Below are 22535 nucleotides of genomic sequence, written 5' to 3' on the forward strand. Positions count from 1 at the left end.
ACTAAACTAAACAGCAAAAAAGGAATTTCTATACTTTATTTACTCTTGTACCTCCAGATCCTGGCAGTATAATTATTTGTTGAGTAAGTGATTAACTTCGACATAAATATTTGTTGAACAAGTAAATGAATGAATGAGTGTGTGGCTGTTGATAGGATGATAGCTGGTTAGTAGCCTTTTACAGGTGTATTTTTCTTTGTGACACTCTTTCAGGTGGTCTTTGCGTTGTGATCCCCACAGTTTTGGAGTACCAAGTAAATGTTCCTTTTCTCTATTCATAGATGGGACAGCATGGCAGGAGTCATGAGTCTTCTGGAAATGAGACACTCTGAGTGTGGAGGAGGCTGTTGAACATCTATGGGAAAAAAAGAAGGAATTCAGGACACAGTCTCCCTGGTAGCTGGTGGTGGTGGTGGGACAAACCCTGGAGGAGCTGGAAAAATGGCTTTTGTGTTCCTTCTTATTTCCATGTGGTAGCAGACATCATGCCTTATCTTGTTACCCAGAATCTCCCCAGTTTGCCATTGAAGAAATCAAGGTGTAGAGAAGCATAAGGACTTGCTCAGATATGGTGGCAGTGCCAGGCCTAGAGCTTAGTTCTTGCAGCAATACTTTCTGCCACCCTTCCTCTTCTCCCCACTACTCTCTGAAAGCCCTCTTTCCTATTTGCTAACTCAGTTATGCATGCAATGCTTCCTCCACGGCACTCACCACCACTGATGTGTGATGCTGTGAAAGCAGGAGGTCAAGGCCAGGGCACTTCCTCCTGTCTAGCATTTCTTGCAGAGAAGAGCTGTTCCTGTGTGTGTAGTAGGTGGGTGGGGCAAGGACTGGGACAAGCAGCACCAGGGGAGATTGCAAGAAATCCATCCCCAATTATGCAAATCTTTTCTTCTGGGGCTTCAGTAACAGCTTCACTTTTTTCTTTTGAAACTCCCAACAGAAAATGTTGTTTTAGATGGGTGCATGTGTGCAAGTACACATAAATGCACATAACAACATCAGATACTCACGATAGGCATACTGTAGAGGATGAAAGGCCCACACCTACTTCAACCACCTTCATTCCCTCCTTCTCATGATTCATTTGTGGAGCGGGAGGCTGCTGACATCTTCAAATACAAGCCTCTCTGAGCTTGGAGTCAAGGGGCAACATTTCTGCAGAGGGCTCCTATAGACATCCATTTCCCCATGCTTTATTTCCAAGACCCTGATTTACGATGGATAAATTAAAGTTTCTTTGTTTATCACATGATAAGAAATGCAAGTTCATCTGCAAGATTCTCTGAGTTATTCCTTGCTCTGCAGATTTCATAAGTTCTGGTGGAGTTGACCTCCTTTCTGCTAAATGAGCACTGTTCCTGACCATGGATATTGGTGTTGAAGATTTCTCAAAGGATCCAGCTCTTTAATTGGAATGTCCATGAATCAGGAAGAGCAATGAATAGCTAGTTAAATGGTAATGGCCTTAAACAAGTCCTCAACACATACGAGCAACTGATTTCTTTTTCCTTTTATCTTTTTGTCCTTTCATTCCTTCAACCAATTTTCTCTTAGGGATCAAGGAGCTCACAATCTAGGGAGAGAGACAACAAAAAATTTGACCATTATTGCAAAATGTAGATGTAAGATGCTTGTATTGCAAGCAACAGAAAATCTGGCTCAATCAGGCTCAAACCAGGAAGGAAATTGATTGGCTCACATGACTGAAAACTCTCAAGGAAGGTTTGCCTAAGACAAGCTCACTCCCAGCAGCTCAGCCATTGGGTTTCTTTTCCATTTCTCTACCTGCCTTCTGGGATACTGGCTGCATTCTAAGGCTGACCCTGCTCAGAGTCCCAAAATGGCCATAAGCAACTCTCAGAGCAACATGCTTCCTTTTTCAGATCCCATGAGAAAGAATGTGTCTTTGCCCCAGCACTCCTGCAAAATATCCTGAGACTCAGTGTGGTTCAGGGTGGGGCTGGTGGCTAAGCTGAGCTAATCAATTACATGACCAAAAGATGGTCACAGGCTCCACCCTGGAGGTAGATGTGAGAGTCAGCTGCACAGGAATCCCTAAATGGAAACAGAGCTGTGGGACAGGAAAAAGCAAGATAGCAAGAAATGTTGATTTCAGGGAAAGGGCTTTCACAGGGGTATTAATGTGATTGCCTGATGGGTTCTTCTTGCTGGCTGCACAGATAAACCCAATTTACTGAGACAGCAGTCTTGCAGTAAAGAAAGAATTTAGTTAATGCAAGACTGACCAAGCAGAAGGACAGGAGTTTATTATTACTCAAATTGCCTCTCCGAGAACTCAGAGGCTAGAGATTTTATGAATAATTTGGTGGACAGGTGGGTAGGGAATGGGTGCTGCTGACTGGTTGGGGATGAAATCATAAGGGTGTGAAAAATGGTCCTCGTGTGCTGAATCTGCCTCTGGGTTGGGACCACAGGTGTGATTAAGTCATGAGTTACGTGTCCAGGTGGGGTCAGTCAGTTGCCAGAATGCAAAAGTCTGAAAAACGTCTCAAAAGACCAATATTAGGTTCTACAATAGTGATGTTATCTGTAGCAATAATTGTGAAAGTCACGAATATTATGGCCTCTGGCCACATGCTCTCCAGCATAGGGATTATAAAAACTATGCCAACATTTTAGCAGAATTCAGGCCCCTTCCATAATCCTAATCTCATGGCCTTTCATTAGTTTTACAAAGGCAGCTTCTGTCCCTGAGCAAGAAGGAGGTTAGTTTTAGGGAGGGACTATTATCATCCTTGTTCTAAAGTTAAACTATAAACTAAATTCCTTCCATGGTTAGCTTGGCGTATGCCCAGGAATGAGCAAGGACAGCCAGCCTGTGAGACTAGAAGCAAGATGGAGTCAGCCATGCTAGACCTCTCTTGCTGTCATAATCTTTGCAAAAGTGGTTTCAATCATGTGACACCTGGAAGCACAAGAGGGGGGTCCCCCTCAGCCTGAGTAGGCTCAGGGTTTTCTGAGCCAAGAATGAGCCGTGGAAATGGAGGAAATTTGAACTGATCAACTACTAGAATATATTCCTATTGTACTTGAGGTGGAAGCTACCCTAGGTTAGAAAATGATGACAGTGTGAAATCTATCTAAAGAAAAGAAGTCTGAGAACAGACTTTATGCCAGGACTCAAGAGGCTGTGTGTGTTTGGGAGTCCACATTCATCTCTTAAATTCTCAGCAAAGAGGATGAAAATATTTGAATATGTCCTAAGAGAGCTGTTCATACGCAGATTTCGGTTCCAGGGCCTGGGTAATACTGAACTGTATTACACAAGACAAGCCTAGGCTTGATTCCAACCAATCTGGGTTTGAGTCTTAGCTTCACCACTCATTGTGGCCTTGGGGAAATCACTTAACCTCTCTACTTGACCTCTTTGTATTTAAAATTTGAACAGCAGCACTTTCCTTGCAGTGATTGTGAAAAGCAGAAATAATGCCTCACAGTATACGGTGTGAAACAGGCATTAAGCAACTATGACTATTGCTATTTAAACAGAGCTGCCTCTCTGGCACGATGCAAGATCAGAAGAGGAATGTGCACTTTCTGGAAAAGCCTGGCTTTGGACAAGATCTAGGCAGTAAATACAAACATTGGGGAGCTATTAAGGACATGCTAATATGGGTGGAGTCTCTGCTGAGGTTCACGCCATGTTCCTCCTGGATTCACACATGCCTGGACATTCCTGGAAGATGGTCCTCCTTTTGGGAAAGGCGTATTTTAGGGATATAAAGCCTGGCATACTGGCTTGGTTCAAGGTAATAGACCCACATCAGAAAGTAAAACTCATAAACTTCACACTTTTCTCAAAATCAGAACATTTCTGGTCTAGCCCCCCACAGTTGGCTCCTAAAGAAGAGACGCTGTAGGAACATGTAAGACTAAGAATATGACTGTCAGGCAGCCCAGAAGGCAGGTTTTGGATGGTCCAGAGGAGAGCACAAGAAAGTGTTATGGTGCCTTCTGGTTGGGGTTGAGATTGGAGTTGTATGGAGTCCAGAAAAAACAGAATTTGCACTGTGGCCCCCTCGCCCCAATCTGGGCAGAAGAAGGAGAGGGAGGCATCACATTTGGTGGGTGTGAGAGAGACAGAGAAGGGTCAGTGCCAACAGCTCCAGCAGCAGGGGATACATTTTGTGGCTTTGAAGCATAGCCATAGCAGGTTGGAGGTGTCAGTGTCCTCATTGGGGTGGGTCCATCGTGCCCCAACACAAACATCACTGCAGGGAGCTGTAGCAGGGGGAAGCTGAGTACAGGGTCATATGGTAGCTGAAAGGGCCATATGGTGAGCACACATGTGCCATCCCCTGGGGGTTCCCAGGAGCAGCTATAGGGATTCTGCAGTGTTGATGAGGGGCAGGGCCAGACAGACCCTGCTGGTTACTCTAACTTTGCCCAGAGTAGTGTGACCAAGGAAACTCAGGCTACACAAATTCATCACATCCTCCAGGACACTACACAACTGCTTCAAAGCCGGGAGTTCATTGATTACATTGTACCTTTAAGAAACCACGACTTAATGTTGTTATGCCTTTGCCTTTTGCCAGGGATAATTGAGAATGTTTCATATATACTATAAAACTTCCTATAATGACAAATTCTATTATGATGTTTAAAACCATATGTAAAACAAACCCTCCTGATTACTTTCTCTTACTATTCTAGGAATGTTTGTCTCTCATGTTGCACTAGCACACTTCCTTCCTTCCTTTTTCTTTCTTTTTTTTTTTTCTTTTTAATGAGCTAAACAATTTATGAGGTTTCTTTTTGCCTTGGCCACCAGGAGGGTAATAGTTAAGTGTGGTGCTCAGTTAGTTTAACTTTCTTTAGCATAGACAGATTTTATATTAAAACTACCTCTCACCCCTCTTGTCATCAACATGGCTCTTGTTTGGGGTGTTGTGGTTATCATTGTTGTTTTTGTCATTATTTTGATATGTCTTTTCAGTAAGCCACTTACAATACTTGTTGGAATTAGCTTGTGGATGGCCCAGAATTTATTTCATAAATGCACTAATTGCTGAGAGAATCTGTAAAAATTGAATCTTTCTCAGGGCAGAAAACTCTTTTAAACCTCATATCATTTTTCTCCTAGGCATTAGGAGTTGAGAATAATGCTGCCTTTTTCTCAGTATATTTTCATATGAGGCAATTCTTTGCTCTGTCAAATAGATTTATTTTCTTTATCAGGCAGAAATGTGGGCAAAAGAAAATGATCTCATTGCATATGATTCCTGACACAATACCCGGGACTCCAGACTGCAGGAAAATTTGGTTTCACAAATGACTTGGGAAATCTTTTTGGTTTTGAACATCTGTTCAAAGAAATCTTCTTTGGAAGTGTTCACTGTTGTTACTTCCTCAATGGCAACACAGACATGCTCTTGTCCTGATCCTTATATTACTATTGAATATGGAAGGACTAGTGTTCAGGTACTTGCTCCAGCTTTTATAAAAAGAAAAAAATGTATTCAATGATAACGTTTACTTACTGAAGTCGGTAAATTTCTAAGTCTCTATTTATAAGAATAAGCACAAACCAGCTGGGCACAGTGGCTCATGCCTGTAATCCCAGCAGTTTGGGAGGCTGAGGTGGGAGGAGAACCTGAGGTCAGGAGTTCAAGACCAGCCTGACCGACATGGTGAAACCCTATCTCTATTAAAAATACAAAAATTAGCTGGGCATGGTGCCCGTGCCTGTGATCCCAGCTACTCAGGAGGCTGAAGCCGGAGAATTGCTTGAACCTGGGAGGCAGAGATTGCAGTGAGCCAAGATCACACCATTGCACTCCAGCCTGAGTGACAAGTACAAAACTCCACCTCAAAAAAAAAAAAAAAAAGGCAGAAATCAGTGTATAGCTCAAAGAGCTTTTGCTGTAAACGCACTCATAGAACCATGACCATGATCAAACAAACGAAAAGTTACCAGCACCCCAGTAGCTGTCCTCTTGCCCCGACCCCAATCCCTATATCCTCCCAAAAGGTAAACATAACCCTGCTTTCTGACACCATTATTGCTTGCCTGTTTTTAATCTAGGTAAAAGTAATCATTCAGTATTTGCTTTTCTATGTACTTTTCATGAGTTTCAGCCTCACGGTTGCATGTAGCAATTATTCATTCATTTTTATTGCTCTATATTAGCATTTAATTATGTAAACACACCTCAAGTCTTCTATCCACTGTACTCTTGGTTTCCACTTTCATTTTTCCAGTTTTTCTCCCTTACATATAATGCTGCAATGAATATTCTTGTATTTGTTTTTCAGTGAATATACACATGCATATCTTTTGTGGATAGACCTATTTGTTCTGGGCCACAGGTTTTATATATGTTCAACTTTAGTAGATACTAGAAAACAGTTTTCCAAAGTGGCTATACCAATTTTCATACTCGCTGGCAGAGTATGAGAGTTCCAGTTGCTCCACATCTTCATCAACATGTGTTACTGTCAATCTTTGTAATGTTAGTCATCTTGGTGATAACCAGTGAAGTTAGATGCCTTATCTTATGTTTATTGGCCATTTGGATATGCTTCTTTTATGAAATGCTCGTTCAAGTCTTTTGTTCATTCTTTTACCTTATAGCAATGTCACGAAGATACTTTCTTATGTTTTCTTTAGGAGCTTTGTTTATTTTACATTTAGGTTCATAGTCCAAATATAATTATGTATGAGGTACAGGTTAATATTTATTTTTTCTATGTAAGAATACAATTGACCTAGCATGATTTATTACAAAGATAATCCTTTTGCCACTACTCTACAGTGCTATTTTTATCATAAAATCAATTGTTCATATATGTGTGGGTCTGTTTATGGGCTCTTTAATATGACCCATTGTTCTAGTTGTCTTCCTTTCATCAATTAATATAATTTTGAGTTGGGAACATTGGTCTATAAGACCTGATGCTCAGGAATGCCTGACTGTAGGTAACAGGAAGGCTTATAAAATGATTGAATGGAGAAAATCCACTGAAATATTACAACCAGAAAGAATAGTAGAGATCATTTAATCTAATTCCCTTATCTTAAAAATGAGAAAGCAGGTCTACCCAGGTGTGCTAGATATCTCTACTCCACCTGTTATTCCCTTGGAGATGGGCCTCCAAGGTTCACATCAATGGGCTCCCTTATTTTCTGATTTCTGGTTGGTTCAGCTTATAGGGAGCATTGATTTGAGGATGCAGAAGGGTGAGGGGTCAGATATTTATTTTCTTAGCTACGTCCCTGCAGGCTGCTAGTTCTTTCCATAGAAAGTTATGGCTCCTGATGGGAGGCCCTCAAAGAACACTCTTCTTCCAGATACCAATTAACGTCTCCTTTCTTTTGCCCCAGGCCTGGAGTGGTAACACTTTCTCACTGTTACTAGTCCCAGGGTACTGCACTGGGATTCTGATGACACATGACTAAAGGCATTTATGTTCCAAACTGGAAGATAGGAGACAGAATCCAAAGAAAGGGCACATTGCATCCATCTCTTAACAAAGGTTTCTAGAATCTACCACATGACTCTTCCACTCAAGTTTCATTGACTGTAACATGATCACTTGGCCATAGCTGGCTATAAAGCTGAGAAATGTTCCAGTTAGCTAAGTGTCAAGGTAAAAATCTTATAAGTTAAAAATATCACTAGGGAATAGCAAGCAGTCTCTGTCATCCATGTCATTTAATTCAAGTCTAGCCATTAAACACATATTCAGTGCCACTCCGGGCCATCATGATTCTGAGATTCAGAAATGAATAGTGCATGATCTTGGTCCAGTCTAATGCAGGATGGAGATTCCTACCTCCAGAAAATGACTGTGCCATACCTATGCTTTGCATTTGGGATTCAAGAGGGCACGAGACAGTGTCCCTGTCTTCAGATAGATGACCATGAAGACGTATCTGTTAGAACTCTTAGTAAATACAAGTTACCCAGGGAGACACAGACAGGAGTAGAAGAAGAAAACTGTTCTCTCAAGGAAGACCAGGAGTTTACCACAGAGACAAAGAGAAGACAGACCTTTCAGGCTCAGAAGCAGCAAGAGAAAGATACAAGGAATGAAAGCATAGTGTTTCAAGGGATCAGCAAGAATTCCAGGGATCTTGGAACATAACCTGCATAAAGGGGAGTGAGTAAGGATGAGGCTGGACAAGTCCACAGTGGCCAAGAAAGGTAGACTCTTGTGTGCCAAGCACAGGCATTTCACAAATGCCTCCACCCACCCATCCTCCAATCTCTTCTGTAGTACTTGCCTGTGGAAGATTCCCACTAAGCCACCAATGAACAGTAACGTCACATCTAGAAATACGTCAAGCTCAGGCCCAATTTTCATCCCTCGATGAATTTATCAGAGATACAAATCTTGAAATTTCAGCCCCTTTCTTGGCTTGAACTATCTGATGGAATTCTGGAATAACTTACTTGGCCAGACTCACTCTCAACCTTGGGAAAAAAAGCAAGCAGGTGAGGGGAGAGGTGCAAGAGGACTCTTACACCCATCCATTTAAAAATTGCTCCAAATGGCTTATTTTCCAAAAAAAACAAATATTTTAAATGAAATTTTTTTTTCTTCCCACAGATATATTCTGGAAAAGAAGAGGAGGAGGAAGAAGAATGACTGTAAAGGAAGGAGCAGTACTGTTTTCATGAGGACCTACTATGTGCCAGACATTATTCTAGGTGCTGGGGCTACCATGGTGAGCAAGACAGTCCCTGCTGCCTCTAGGAGTTCATATTCGAATGGAAGAAAACTATTTAAAATTGTACTTATTATCTCAAATTTTTTCAGGTATTGATAAATACTATGAAGAGTATAAAATGACACAGTAAAGAGTGATTGAAGACTCTTTAGTTGGGGTTCGAAGAAGTTCTAAGAGGTGACAGTTGAGTTATGACCTTGTATTAGTTTCCTATTGCTGCCATGGTAAATTACCAAAATTTAATGACTTAATCCTACAAATTTATGAACTCATAATTCTGAAAGTCAGATGTCCAACAGAGGTCTCATTAAGCTAAAAGCAGGTTGTCAGCAGGGCTGCATTCTCTCTGAGGGTGTAGGAAGAACCCATTTCCCTACCTTTTCCTGCATTGAGAGGATGTCAGCAGTCCTTCCTGTGGTCCTCTTCCTCCAACTGCAAAACCAGCAGATTAGCATCCTCAGACCCTTTTGTGCTTCTGATACTCACTTTCCTGTCTTCTTACACTTAAAAGGATCCTTGTGAATACATTGGACCTACCTAGATAATCCTCCCATCTCTACATCCTTAACTTAATCACGTCAGTAAAGTTCCAAGGATTAGGACGTCATCAGGGTTTGGGGGTAGGAGGGCATGGGGGCAGAAGAGGGTTGTTATTCTACCTATCATAGATCTAAATGATGGAACAAAGGCAGCTATGTGAAGATCTTAGGAAAAACCATTCCAAGCAGAAGGAAAAGTAATGCGAAGAACCCGCAGTGAGAATGAACATAGCACTTTTAAGGGACAGAAATATGAAAACGAGGCCACATCTCTGGAATCTAGTTTTCTCTGTTATATCCTAGAAAGGAGTTTTGTTCTGTGGGCATGTCACATCTCAGAAATCAGAGAGAAGCACAGCAAAGCCCCCCAGCTCAGATAACAAGGCTGGCAGGTATTTGCTTATACACAGACTTGCTTGTAGCCTATTTCTGACACTTTGCCAAATTCTTCAAAATCTTACATTCTATTAAAAAATAACAAACCGAGTGCTATTTTTAATACATTTGAAAGTTTTCACTGGAAATACCCACCTTTTGATTTGATGTTGGAACCCATTGGCATTGATTTTTCAAATATACCACCATTGATTCTCTACCAGCACATCAGATCTCCAGCTGAAGGAAGGTAGACTCTGAAGAATAAAATGACGGCTCAGAGAAGGTTTAAAATGTCTAGAAAATAGATGTTTCTCTTTCCACATGGATATGTGGTTCTTTTAAAAAGTGAAAGCATACAGTTTGAATCGTAAAGTAAAATAAATCAAACTGTATTCTACAAATCTCACAGAATAGATGTTTTCAATATTCCACATTAGCAGGACAATGGAGCAAGAAGGTCAAAACTGAACTTCTCCAGGGTTTATTTTTTGCTGTTGGTTCTCTCACACCAACTGAGCTAATCAAGCTTGTCCAACCTGTGTATAAGTTGCTGCCCTGCATGAAATCAATTGGACACCCTGTCAGGGTGTATGGTATCAAAGGAGATGAGACAGTACATCAGGATGTTCACATACAAAGGAGTCAACTAATCGCTGATGAATGACCAAGTGAGGGATGCTGGGGTCCATTCCCGCTGGACAAACCGAGCCTCCTTACCTGCTATTCTTTACGATGTGGCAACTCTCTTTTCTTTTCTATTTTCTTTACTCGTTCATTTTAATATTTTTAATATTGCTAACATAAAACCTTTTGAAATATAATATGTAAAAGACACCATCATCCCCAATTTATTCTTCCCAAAAGCAACAATTATTAACTGTTTCCTTTGGGTCTTTTCAGAATTGTCCTTCTACATAACATAATATAGTATAGTATTGTATCAGGTCATAATACATCTTATCATATCTGTTTTCCCCTGTGAATGGTGTCACACTGCACGCATTGTTGTGCAACTTGCATTTTTTTCACTTTGCTCAGTACGCTGGGCGACCTTCCATGGCAGCAAGTCAGCATTTTGAAAATGCCCCATGCAGAAATGCAGACTTCATGCTTTCTCTGTGGTTCACTGTTTGTGGCTAAAGAAGAAAGTTACTGAAATGTGTCCAGACCATCGCTTTCAAGAGAAAGGAATCTATTGTGTATGTAACTGACTTCATCCCAACGTATGATTTTGATTTGTCAGTTAGGATATTATTTTCCTTATCACATCATCTGAGATAATTAAAGGACTCTGAAATGTCGCCTTCATTCCTCTGATAACTTGTGAACAGAACTCTTGAAAGGCTTTCAAACTTGTGTCTCAGTACATATCCATTTTAACACCCCAGTTCAAGTAATTTTTCTAAGAGAATGTATTACAAAATGAGCTACAACGTGAATTCATTACCATAAATTATGAAACAAGAGGTCATCGTGCTTGTGAACTTAGAAGAAACTTTAAAAAACAGAATGAATATTTCTTCATAAATCTTATAATGTTATGATCCACTTTGCATTAGAAGGACATAAAAACGGTATGAATTCCTCCTAGTGTATTTGGCAATTCCCTCTTCAAAGTGGTACCAGTGCCTTAAATAAGGGATTAAATTAAGATTTTTATTAATAGCACACGAAACATAGTTTTGAAAAGTGATGAATCTGGCCAGGCGTGGTGGTTCACGCCTGTAATCCCAACACTTTGGGAGGCCGAGACAGGCAGATTGCTTGAGGTCAGGAGTTTGAGACCAGCCTGGCCAACATAATGAAACCCAGTCTCTACTAAAAATACAAAAAATTAGCCGGGCATGGTGGCGCGTGCCTGTAATCCCAGCTACTCGGGAGGCTGAAGCAGGAGAATTGCTTGAACCCGGGAGGCAGAGGTTGTAGTGAGCCAAGATTGTGCCATTGCACTCCAGCCTGGGCAACAGTGTGAGACTCCATCTCAAAAAAAAAAAAAAAAAAAAAGGGAAAGAAAAGTGATGAATCTAAGTTAATGTCCAAAGCACTAAAGCCACATTGAATGAATCTAAGTGAATTTTCCCCTTTCTTAAGCAAAGCCAACTTCAGTGTGGCCTTAGTGTTTTGAGGAGACAATGTTACTCTTTATGGAACTCTCATCCCCGTGAACACAAAAATGCAAAACTTTTTTTGTTATTGTTGTTGTTGTTTTTTCCAAACGCAGAACTTTTATCAGTTTGTTTTGTCAGGCCCTTAGAACTGTTTTTAAAAGAAAATTAATAAATCTCTGCTTTGGGATATATCACACTCTCTTAAAAAGGAAAAATATGACCTGAACTAACCTATTCTTCCTGCCAGCAATAGCCCAACCTAAACCAGATATATTCTGTGGTGTATGGTATATGGGCTTTATGACCAAGCAGACCTGTTTCATTTTGTTTTGTTTTGTAGCCACTTTTTTGAGATAAAATTCACATGCCGTACAATTCACTCAAACTTGGTTTTGAGTCCAAGTTTTTCAACTTCTCTAGGCTTCAGTCTTCTTATCTGTAAAATGGTAATAATAGCACAACCCTCTGATTTGCTGTGCAAATGAGATGCTTGTGTTCAGTCTATCCCATGGCTAAATAAATGAAAGCATAGCAGACAGAATAGTTTTTCATTTTTTACACACTCAACTTGGTCATTGAACTTTATAAGCAATCAGATCTCTGATTCTGATTTTCCACTTTGACAGTGAAAACCTTAATTCTGTTAATTTATGTTAATTTCAGGTACCAAATCTAGCTTAATTGAGTACTTTATCAGTCTCTGCTGATTAAACACTCGATCAGTGAAAGATTCTGCCCCTCCCCTGCCTTTGGATGGACCTGGGTTCACAGGCAGTCACTATGGCAGTGTGGCTGGTTTGCATCTGTCCACTGGTGCTGCTGCAGTGGAGACTTCCATCTGGCCTCGTGGGATGGGCAGTGCAAGGAGATGGAGGTTCCAGGGATCTTGCTGGTTTCCTCTGTCATCTTGGGCCCCAGGAGCCACTTGTTGCTGTCTCGATGCCCTCCAAATATTCAGGGCAACAGGGGGCATCTGTAGGGCTTTGTCTCTCAAGGGGCCCTGGCAGAAAATGAGGTAGAGGTCCACTGTCACTCTTTTTTTTTTTTGAGACGGAGTCTCTCTCTGTTGCCCAGGCTGGAGTGCAGTGGTGCAATCTCGGCTCACTGCAACCTCTGCCTCCCGGGTTCAAGCTATTCTCCTGCCTCAGCCTCCCGAGTAGCTGGGACTACAGGTGCGTGCCACCACGCCTGGCTAATTTCTTGCATTTTTAGTAAAGACGGGGTTTCACCGTGGTAGCCAGGATGGTCTCAATCTCCTGACCTCGTGATCCGCCCACCTCGGCCTCCCAAAGTGCTGGGACTCTTGAACGCCAAACTGTAAGCTCCCTTCAGCACTCGTATGGAGGTAGGAGTGGAAGCAGGGCATTTCACCATTGCACCTGACTTCCTTCTCTCTCCAAATTCTCTCTGCTCCCCTCTCTTGTTCAGGTTTGCTGGGGAGCACAAGAAGCTGCGATTTTTGTTCTGCTGATTTCCATTAACACCCCCTACCCACCCCACCTTCACCCCTGGCAAATAGACGCCACTAAATGGAGGTGAGCATGAGGAAGAAAAATGGAGCAGGCCCAGCAGGTTGACGTGTCTGATTTGCCACTACAGTCACAGTGGTATTTCACATTATGTTCTACATATTTGATGGTTATCTTACCTCTACCATCACAAAAAAATTCCGCATTTCTTTCTCTGGATGCAGATTTTGTTACTTATTTTTTTCTCTTGCAAGATGAAATCTGAAGGAATTCATGATTCTAGTTTATGACTCTTTGCCCTCACCTCTTGCCTCCACTCTTTGATCTCTGATACCCTGTGTATGAGGTACTGCCCTGTATGAAATCCTATGGGTTGAATAGACCCTTCCAGGGGTGTCCAATCTTTTGGGTTCCCTGGGCCACATTGGAAGAAGAAGAATTGTCGTGGGCCATACATAAAATACACTAACACTAGCCGGGTGCAGTGGCTGACGCCTGTAATCCCAGCACTTTGGGAGGCTGAGGCGGGCAGACCACAAGGTCAGGAGATCAAGAGCATCCTGGCCAACATGGTGAAACCCCACTAAAGATACAAAAATTAGCTGGGTGTGGTGGTGCGCACCTGTAGTCCCAGCTACTCAGGAGGCTGAGGCAGGAGAATTGCTTGAACCCAGGAGGCGGAGGTTGCAGTGAGCCAAGATCACGCCACTGCACTCCAGCCTGGTGACAGAGCGAGACTCCATCTCAAAAAAAAAAAAAAAAAAAAAGAAATACACTAAGACTAACGATAGCTAATGAGTTAAAAAATAAATCACACAAAAAAATCTCATAATGTTTTAAGAAAGTTTACTAATTTGTGTTGGGCTGCATTCAAAGCTGTCCTGGGCCACATGCTGCTTGCAGCAGGCCTCAGTTTGGATAAGCTTGATTATATGTTGAAATCCTAGCCCCCAGCACCTCAGAATGAGACCTTACTTGGGAACAGTGTCATTGAAGATATAATTAGCTCAGTTAAGATGAGGACATACTAATATGTGGTGGGCCCTAATCTAATATGACTGATGCTTTATATAAAACAGGGAAACTTGCAGCTACTTGGGAGGCTGAGGTGGGAAGATCGCTTGAGCCCAGGAGGTCGAGGCTGCGGTGAACCAAGATTGTGACACTGCACTCCAGCCTGGGCAACAGATGCTGTGTGAAGATGAAGGCAGAGATCAGGCTGATGCTTATGGAAAGCCAGAGATTGCCAACAAACCACCAAAAGCTAGGAGAGAGGCCTGGAACAGATTCTCTCTGAGTCCTCAGAAGGAACCAACCCTGCCAACACCGTGATCTTGGACTTCTAAACCCCAGAACTGTGAAATAATAAATGTCTGATGTCTAAGCCAGCCAGTTTGTGGTAGTTTGTTACAGCAGCCCTAGAAACCTAACATATGGTACATATGGTTTTGTCTTCCCAACCCACTTATTTTTCTGGGAAATCTCTCTCCCTCCCCAACTACTGCAGGAGCAGCCATGTTGATCAACATGGCCACCTGCCACTGGTAGAGTCCATTGAAAGCTGGCATTTGAAACCAGAGAACAAGTCTTCAGTGACTAAAGCTGAAAAGTATGAAACTCAGGAACTGCCAACAACCATGTTTTCTACAGCAAAAAGAAAGCCAGTCTTCGGAAGACAAAGCTGGCATCCAGAGCGGCAGAGGTGAGGCAAAGGGAGAGAGCTGAGAGTTTCCTGCTTCAGCTCCATTGGTGCCCGAGGCCTCAGCTCTATCCAAACTTGGCTGTGACTTGAATTCCAGGACACTAAAGTGGCTGTCCAGTAAATTCTTTTTTTTTTTTTCTCAAGCCAATTCATAAACAGTCTGCGGTACTTACAACTCAGACTTCTATTTAACATCTTCTCCATAACTCACTCAGTCTCATTTTTCATAAGTGGAAGTTTGCTGCTCTAAGTAACTATGTCCTTACCAGACATGGGTGCAGGATCGAGAAAAGAGCATTAATAAAAATTAATGTTAGTCAAGAAATATGGCCGGACGCAGTAGCTCACGCCTGTAATCCAGTACTTTGGGAGGCCAAGGTGGGCAGATCACTTGAGGTCAGGAGTTCGAGACCAGCCTGGCCAACATGGTAAAACCCTGTCTCTACTAAAAATACAAAAAAATTAGCCAGGGGTGGTGGCAGGTGCCTGTAATCCCAGCTACTCCAGGAGGCTGAGGCACAAGAATAGCTTCAACCCAGGAAGCAGAGGCTGCAGTAAGCTGAGATTGCACCACAGCACTCCAGCCTGGGTGGCAGAGAGAGACTCCATCTCAATTTAAAAAATAAATAAATAAAAAGTTAGTCAAGAAATATATAACAAGTTTTGTTAAACTTTCTTTCTTAGATGAAACTTTAAACCATCATAAACTACAAGAAATTAGATTGATTTCTTTGCCTTTTAGATTAAAATCCAAAATAATTCATTAGCAAGCAACTTTTATCTTTCCTTAACAGATGGGTATGTTTTTTAACCTCTGAACACACCATAGTTCCTTCATTAAGATAAAGAGTCATTTTGCAGAGTTGATTGGGATATCTGTGAAGGAATCATTTCAACAATTACGCTTTCGTTAGCTTTATTTTTATTATTTATTTATTTTATTATTAATTATTATGAGAAATGCAGTCATACTATCGTTAACCAGAGTGGTCTCAAAGTCCTGGCCTCAAGCAATCCTCCTGCCTCAGCCTACCAAAGTGCTGGGATTACAGGTGTGATCCACCATGCCCAGCTAGCTTTATTATTAAAGGATATATTAGTCCTATGATAAGTTTCAAATGCCTGGCATTTTTCCTGAGAAAATAGTTACTATTTAGAATGTTAACAATAAGGAATTTTTCTGTCTGCCCATTACCACATTTTTTTTAAATCTCAGAAAATAAGTACTTAATCTTAATTCAGATTTACACACTTCTTAATGACTTCTGATGTCTAGAGATACAGTCTCAAAGGCTACCAGCTTCATGTCAGAAAAGAACAAGCAAATAAAAGTTGATCCTGGAGACTAGGAAATAAAATTCAGCAATTCTCATGCTATTTTGTATACTAATCAGGGAATGCATTAATTTTCTGTTGCTGCATAATTACAATTTACCCCAGAACTTAATGGCTTAAAGCAGCATTCAATATTTATGATCTCATATGGTTTCTGTGAGACAGGAATTCGAGAGTGATTCAGATGGGTAGTTCTGGCTCAAAGCTTCACGTGAGGCTGCAGTCAAGATATCAGCCAGGGGTGGAGTCTCCAGAAGGATTGACATGCACTGAGGCCTTCACTTCCAAGGCGGCTTGCTTACTCATTCATATGGCTGGCAAGTTGATGCCGACTGTTGGCAAGAGGCCTCAGTCCCCACCACGTGGACCTTTTCATTGTGCTGCTTGAGTGTCCTCATGACATGACAGCTGGATTCACCCAGAGTAAGTGATCCAAGAGAGAGCAAAGATAGAAGCTGCAATTTTTTAATTACCTAGCCTTGTAATTAGGTGCCACATACTGTCATTTGCACAATATCCTATTGGTTATACAGGTCAGCCATATTCAACATGAGAAGGTGACAATACTGGGAGGTAAAACTCATTAGGGGGTATCTTGGAGGTTTCCTAGTCTTACTCTGGGTATTCATGAGAAAAACATTATTATGTTAAAAAGTATGGAAAATGCTTTTCAAAATTAATACACCTAAGAAAACTTCAACAACATTCATAATAGAGCCATAAAATTCTAGAATCAGAAAGAAACTTGGTTATCAACCAGTGTAACTTGGTCATGGAGACTGAGTCTCTGAAAGGTGAGAATTTTTTTAACTTTATATAGCAAATTAGTGACTGGATGAGGCTTAGATCCAGGCCTCTTTACTTCTGGTTAGGGCCGGTGGTGAACAGGCTGGCTTGGAAATTAACATCCGTTCCAATCTCCTTATAGTATGGCTTCCTACTGCAGCGGCTGGAGAACCTAAACCATATGATTCGCAAACTCCCTTGCAGCTAGGGTTTTGGATATGATTTGGGTTACGGCAATCAGACTGCAGAAGTGAGATCTGGAAACTGGAAGTGATATAGCAAATAGGCTACTGGAACTTGTGCCGCTGCTGTTGGCAAAGGTGGTCATTGCAATGTTGGGTTATACTGTGGCAGAGGTAGCAGAGGTTGTGCTGCTTTGGTTACTACTGGTGACAGCCAAGAGGCAGGACTCAGAGGAGTTACTATGGACCTAGCAGGTGTTGTACGGCTTTAAAGGTAATAGCTAAAATTAGCCTGCAGTCCTAGTTAGCTACTTGGGAGACTGAGGTGGGAGAATCTCTTGAGCCCAAGAGTTTGAGGCTGCAGTGAGCTGTGATTTCACCACTGCACACCAGCCTGGGTGACACAGAAAGATGCCATCTCTAAATAAAATAACACATACAAATATAATAAATAAAACATTTTTTAAAAAGTAGGCTGGGTGCAGTGGCTCATGCCTGTAATCCCAGAACTTTGGGAGGCTGAGGTGGGCAAAGAACGAGGTCAGGAGTTCAAGATCAGCCTGGCCAAAATGGTGAAACCCCGTCTCTACTAAAAATACAAAAATTAGCCAGGTGTGGTGATGCATGCCTGTAATCCCAGCTACTCAGGAAGCTGAGGCAGGAGAATCGCTTGAACCCGGGAGGCAGAGGTTGCAGTGAGCTGAGATCGTGCCATTGCACTCCACCCTGGGCAACAGAGCAAGACTCCATCTAAAAATAATAAATAAATAAATAAATAAATAAATAAAAGTAATAGTTGCAGCAGCAGTTTCCTGATCTCTGAAGAGCAAATTAGCTAATGTGTTCCTGGAGCCAAGAATTTCAGCAGTGGTCACCACAATCACAAAGGTGGAGAAGGAATAGCTGGCAGCTCCCATGGAGGACTAGCTCTATGCAGTAGTTCTTGGAGTTGTTCCTGGATTCCAAGCCCAGAGCTGTTATTCCAGTCCTTCCAACAATTTTGTAAGCACCTAATTCCCTATATTAAGTCATGTTCTCATGAGACAGCTAGAGCGGTGTCTGTTGTCTGCACCTAAATTCTATTACAGAGCATGCTAATACATAAGAATGAGAAAAGCAGCCTGACCTCTGGAAACTGGCCTGACACTTACAGCTAGGTCTTGTTGTTGTTAGGAACTAGCCTGGCACTTAGAGATGGGTCATAGTGTTCTTCTGTTGAATGTAAACAATTTCTCAGAACATCAGGATCTTCAAGGTCACTCTGTTGACCGTGATAGATCAAGATATAAACAAGACCACTGTGTATCATGTGTGAACACAGACAAAAATATGAGCATTGCCCAAACCACAACAAGGACCAAACATCCCCCTGTTCTTACTAATCTGAGTGACTGCTGTTTCTTTACCAATTACAATCTTAGCCTCCCCTCTTTTTACAGAAGATTAAGATACCCAATCATAGAATTACCCCTTCTTCCTGAGATCATCCAACCCATACAAAAGCCCTATTTCTTTTACTGCTCCCTAAATCACCTAATGCAAGCCTAAATCCGGTAAGTCCTTTCTAACTCCTTCTTACTAAGAGGGTTCCCCATGGTGTGTGGTTTCCTTCCCTGCAATAGTAATAAACCCAACAGATGTGTTCCTGCTGATCTTTGGCTGAAAGGCATGCTAAAGTTAAAAAAAAAATGTCTGGGTAGTGGTCTTGTGTCACCCAAAGCACAATCATATGTATCAAATGATAAAAAGAAAATTATAAAAGAAAGGATAGACAGTAACATATAAGGCAATTGAAAATTACAGGCAAGCAATTATACAGTGAATTGGACAATAATACAATTTCTTGAATGTGCATTATAGTAGCAGTCTCCAGAGAGACAGAACCAATAAAATATAGATAGATAGATAGATAGATAGATAGATAGATAGATAGATAGACACGAGAGGGGATTTATTAGAATTGGCTTATATGATTATAGAGGCTGAGAAGTCTCATGACATGCTGTCTGTAAGCTGGAAACCCTGGGATGCTGGTAGCATGGCTCAGCCAAAGTCTGAAAGCTTTTACAGAATTAAGAAAGCTGATGGTATAGTTATCAGTCCAAGATTGAGGGCCTGAGGGCCTGAGACCCGGAGGTGGGGGCCTCTGGTGTAAGCTCTGGAGTTTAAAAGCAAGAAAGGCTGGAGTTTTTGATGTCCAAGGTCAGGAGAAGAAGAGTGGCCCAGTTACAGGAAAGAGAGAGAAAACAATCACCTTTTCCCTGCCTTTTTTGTTCTATCAAGTCCCCAGCCAATAGGATGGTGCCCACCCACATTGAGGGCAGATATCCCCGACTCAGTCCACAAACACACAAACCAGTCTCCTCTGAAAGCATTCTCATGAACCTTCCCAGAAGTAATCCTTCACTGGCTCTCTAGGTATTCCTTAATTCTGTCAAGTTGACACCTAAAACTAACTGAAACACTCACACTATGGCAGGCACTCATGACAGTCATTTACGTACATCATTTGACTTAATCATCTAACTACTCTGCAAAATAGGTATTTTAATTCCCATTTTATAGGTGAGAAAAACTGAGGCTCTGCAGTCCAGTGACCTACTTGGCAGAGGCCTACCACCTACTAAATAGCGGTTCTGGTATGCAAACTCAAGTTGCTAACAACTCTGTGTTTCCACCCAGTAATAGAAATAATACAGACATTTCTGAATAAAAACAGTACTAGGTCTTCCACTTCAGTGTTATTTATCAGAATAAGAACACATCTATTCAACAATATGTAATGGGTACCTACTATGAAGGAATGTTTCAAAAAAAATCTTTGATTGGGTGCCCATTTCCTAGTTAAGGCTGAAAGTCAGTTAATAGTTTTTTGATCTCTGTTCTGGGAAAAATATAAAATCCACAAAATGAGAATACAAGTAAGCTACACAAAAATCTCTGTGCCTCTTTCTTAAAAGATAAATTTCATATGAAGTGGACAAATAATGTACCAGCTTGATACTTAACGGTAAAATTAAAGAAATGAGAGGAGTTTACTACACGGAAGAAATGTCATTAATACATACAATGTGAGTTCATGATTGAATTTCAACACCACCAGTCATTTCTGCACTAGGAGAGGTTATAAAAGTGGTTAGCTACTTCCTACATTTTGAAATAATCACGTGGTTGTAAGAAAAAGCCTCTGTGACCATCCCCTCAAGTCTAGGAGAGTGAGGAGTGTCTGGATCAGCTCAGGTATCTGGGGGTAAAAGATGAGCTTTTACAAGCAGAACAAAGAAACCAGCATAATTAATATTTGAACATTGTTTATTTTTATATGGAGAAGACTGAAAAAAGGAAGCATAGTTACCCCTTGACCTGACTCTTGTTACCCTGTGACAACAGAAATTGTTCAAGAAGCTGCCAGCAATCCAGAGTAACTAGAGGGGAAAGGAGGATGTAGGGGATTGTGGTGTATACTTTGGTTATAAGCAACAGAAATCCAACCCCCTTTGACTTAGGCAAAAAGCGGGCTTTATTGGTGGTGGAATCAATGAAAGGGTAGAAACAACTATGTTGCAAGGAAAGCAGGGATGCAACGGACTTCAGGAGTGACTGAACCAGTACCTGGAACATACTAAGCCTTCAATAAATAATGTTAAAGAATGAACTAGAGATTGGAATGAAGCTAAGATTGTCTTTGTCTGGCTTCATCCTTCTCACAGGTTCATCTTCCCTGCTTGGGATAATATATGGCCACTGACTGCTTATGAGGCTTACATCCTATAACTTCTGCTGCCAGAGAGTACTAATGTCAAGCACTCTCGGTTCCAGGTGGAAAAATCCCAGGAAAAGACTGATTGGGCCAGCTGGGGTCAGGTTCTTTGCCTCCAGGCCAATTAGCTGTGGCCAGCATGGCAAGGTCACATAGTTCCTACAATGGTCATGTGAATTTCAGTGGGATGTGGGGGCAGGCTTGGGAAGTAGGGAAGGAGGAATCTGGGTACATTAGGGTGCTGTCTTCAGCCTGAAAAGAGGGATGGTACTAGAGATAGCCCTTAGGAAACATATTACTGTATCTCTGTATTAGTTTGCTAGGGCTACCATCACAAAGTACCACAAACTAGGTGGCTTACACAACAGAATTTATTTCCTCACAGTTCTGGAGGCGAGAAGTCCAAAAAGATGGTATTAGCAGAGGTGATTTCTTCTGAGTCTTCTCTCCTTGGTGTCTTCTTGTCTTCACATGGTTTTGTCTCTGTGCCTGTCTATATCCTACGGACACCAGTCATGTTGAATTAGGTTCTACCCTAATGATCTCACCTTAACTTAGTTGCCTCTTTAAAGACCTTATCTTTAAATATAATTACATTTTGAGACACTGGGGGTTGAGACTTAAACATATAAATTTAGGACAAGGGGTGGGATGGGGGGAACACAAGTTAGCCCATAACAGTGTCCAATAAGAATATTGTTAAAGATGTTTATTACACAGTGTCTTCTTTAAGTTCTTCTTGATGTATCAGAAAGAGTTGTGTGGCTTCTTTTTAGATGATTGGAACTATAGTTTGCCCAAATGATCGTGTTTTTCCTTTATTACTGGCTTTTCTGAGCCTCATTTGCTGATGTGCAACCCATTTGGAGCAAGTATATAGGACTTCATGGTATGAATTTCTGTGAAGTCCTATTTTACAGCTATATTTTATGTTACTAACTTGGGTTTCCTTTTTCCTTTCTCACACATTTGTAATTTGTCTTACCTTGTTGTATGGCATAAGTATCTGTATATTTTGTGCATATCATTTATGGCAGCAGTCCACAACCTTTTTGGCACCAGGGACTGGTTTTGTGGAAGACAATTTTGCTACAAACGTGGGGGGAGGTTTTGGATGATTCAAGCATGTTACACTTACTGTACACTTTATTTCTATCATTATTACTTATTCACCATAATGTAGAATCAGTGGGAGCCCTGAGCTTATTTTCCTATAACTAGATGGTCCCATCTGGGGGTGATGAGAGATAGTAACAGATCATCAGGCATCAGATTCTTATAAGGAGCATGCAACCTGGATCCCTCACATGTGCAGTTCACAATAGGGTTCACGGTCCCATGAGAATCTAATGCCACTGACCAGACAGGAGGCAGAGCTCAGCTGGTAATGCTCACTCACCCACCACTCACCTCCTGCTGTGCAGCCGGGTTCCTAGCAGGCCATGGATCCGCAATGGTCCATGGCCTGGGGGTTGGGGACCCCTCCTTTATGGAATAAAGTGAAATATTAATACCTAGATAAATAAGCTCTAATTCATCAACTATAGTTACATAAGTAGAATATTATCAAGAAAA

General features: G+C 41.5%; 1 protein-coding gene and 1 long non-coding RNA gene across 3 annotated transcripts in view; one reads left to right on the forward strand and one right to left on the reverse strand.

Annotated features, from left to right (window-relative positions):
* SNX18 (sorting nexin 18) overlaps positions 1 to 22535 on the reverse strand; it is a 238349-nt gene that overhangs the window by 81363 nt on the left and 134451 nt on the right. The window lies entirely within an intron of this gene.
* Positions 1326 to 14599, forward strand: LOC103783106 (uncharacterized). Its single transcript, XR_004671561.3, has 3 exons — positions 1326 to 1459; positions 8581 to 8698; positions 14275 to 14599. It is a non-coding gene; the product is annotated as an uncharacterized LOC103783106 (long non-coding RNA).

Source organism: Pan paniscus, chromosome 4, assembly GCF_029289425.2.
Source record: "Pan paniscus chromosome 4, NHGRI_mPanPan1-v2.0_pri, whole genome shotgun sequence".
Classification (NCBI taxonomy): Eukaryota; Metazoa; Chordata; class Mammalia; order Primates; family Hominidae; genus Pan; species Pan paniscus.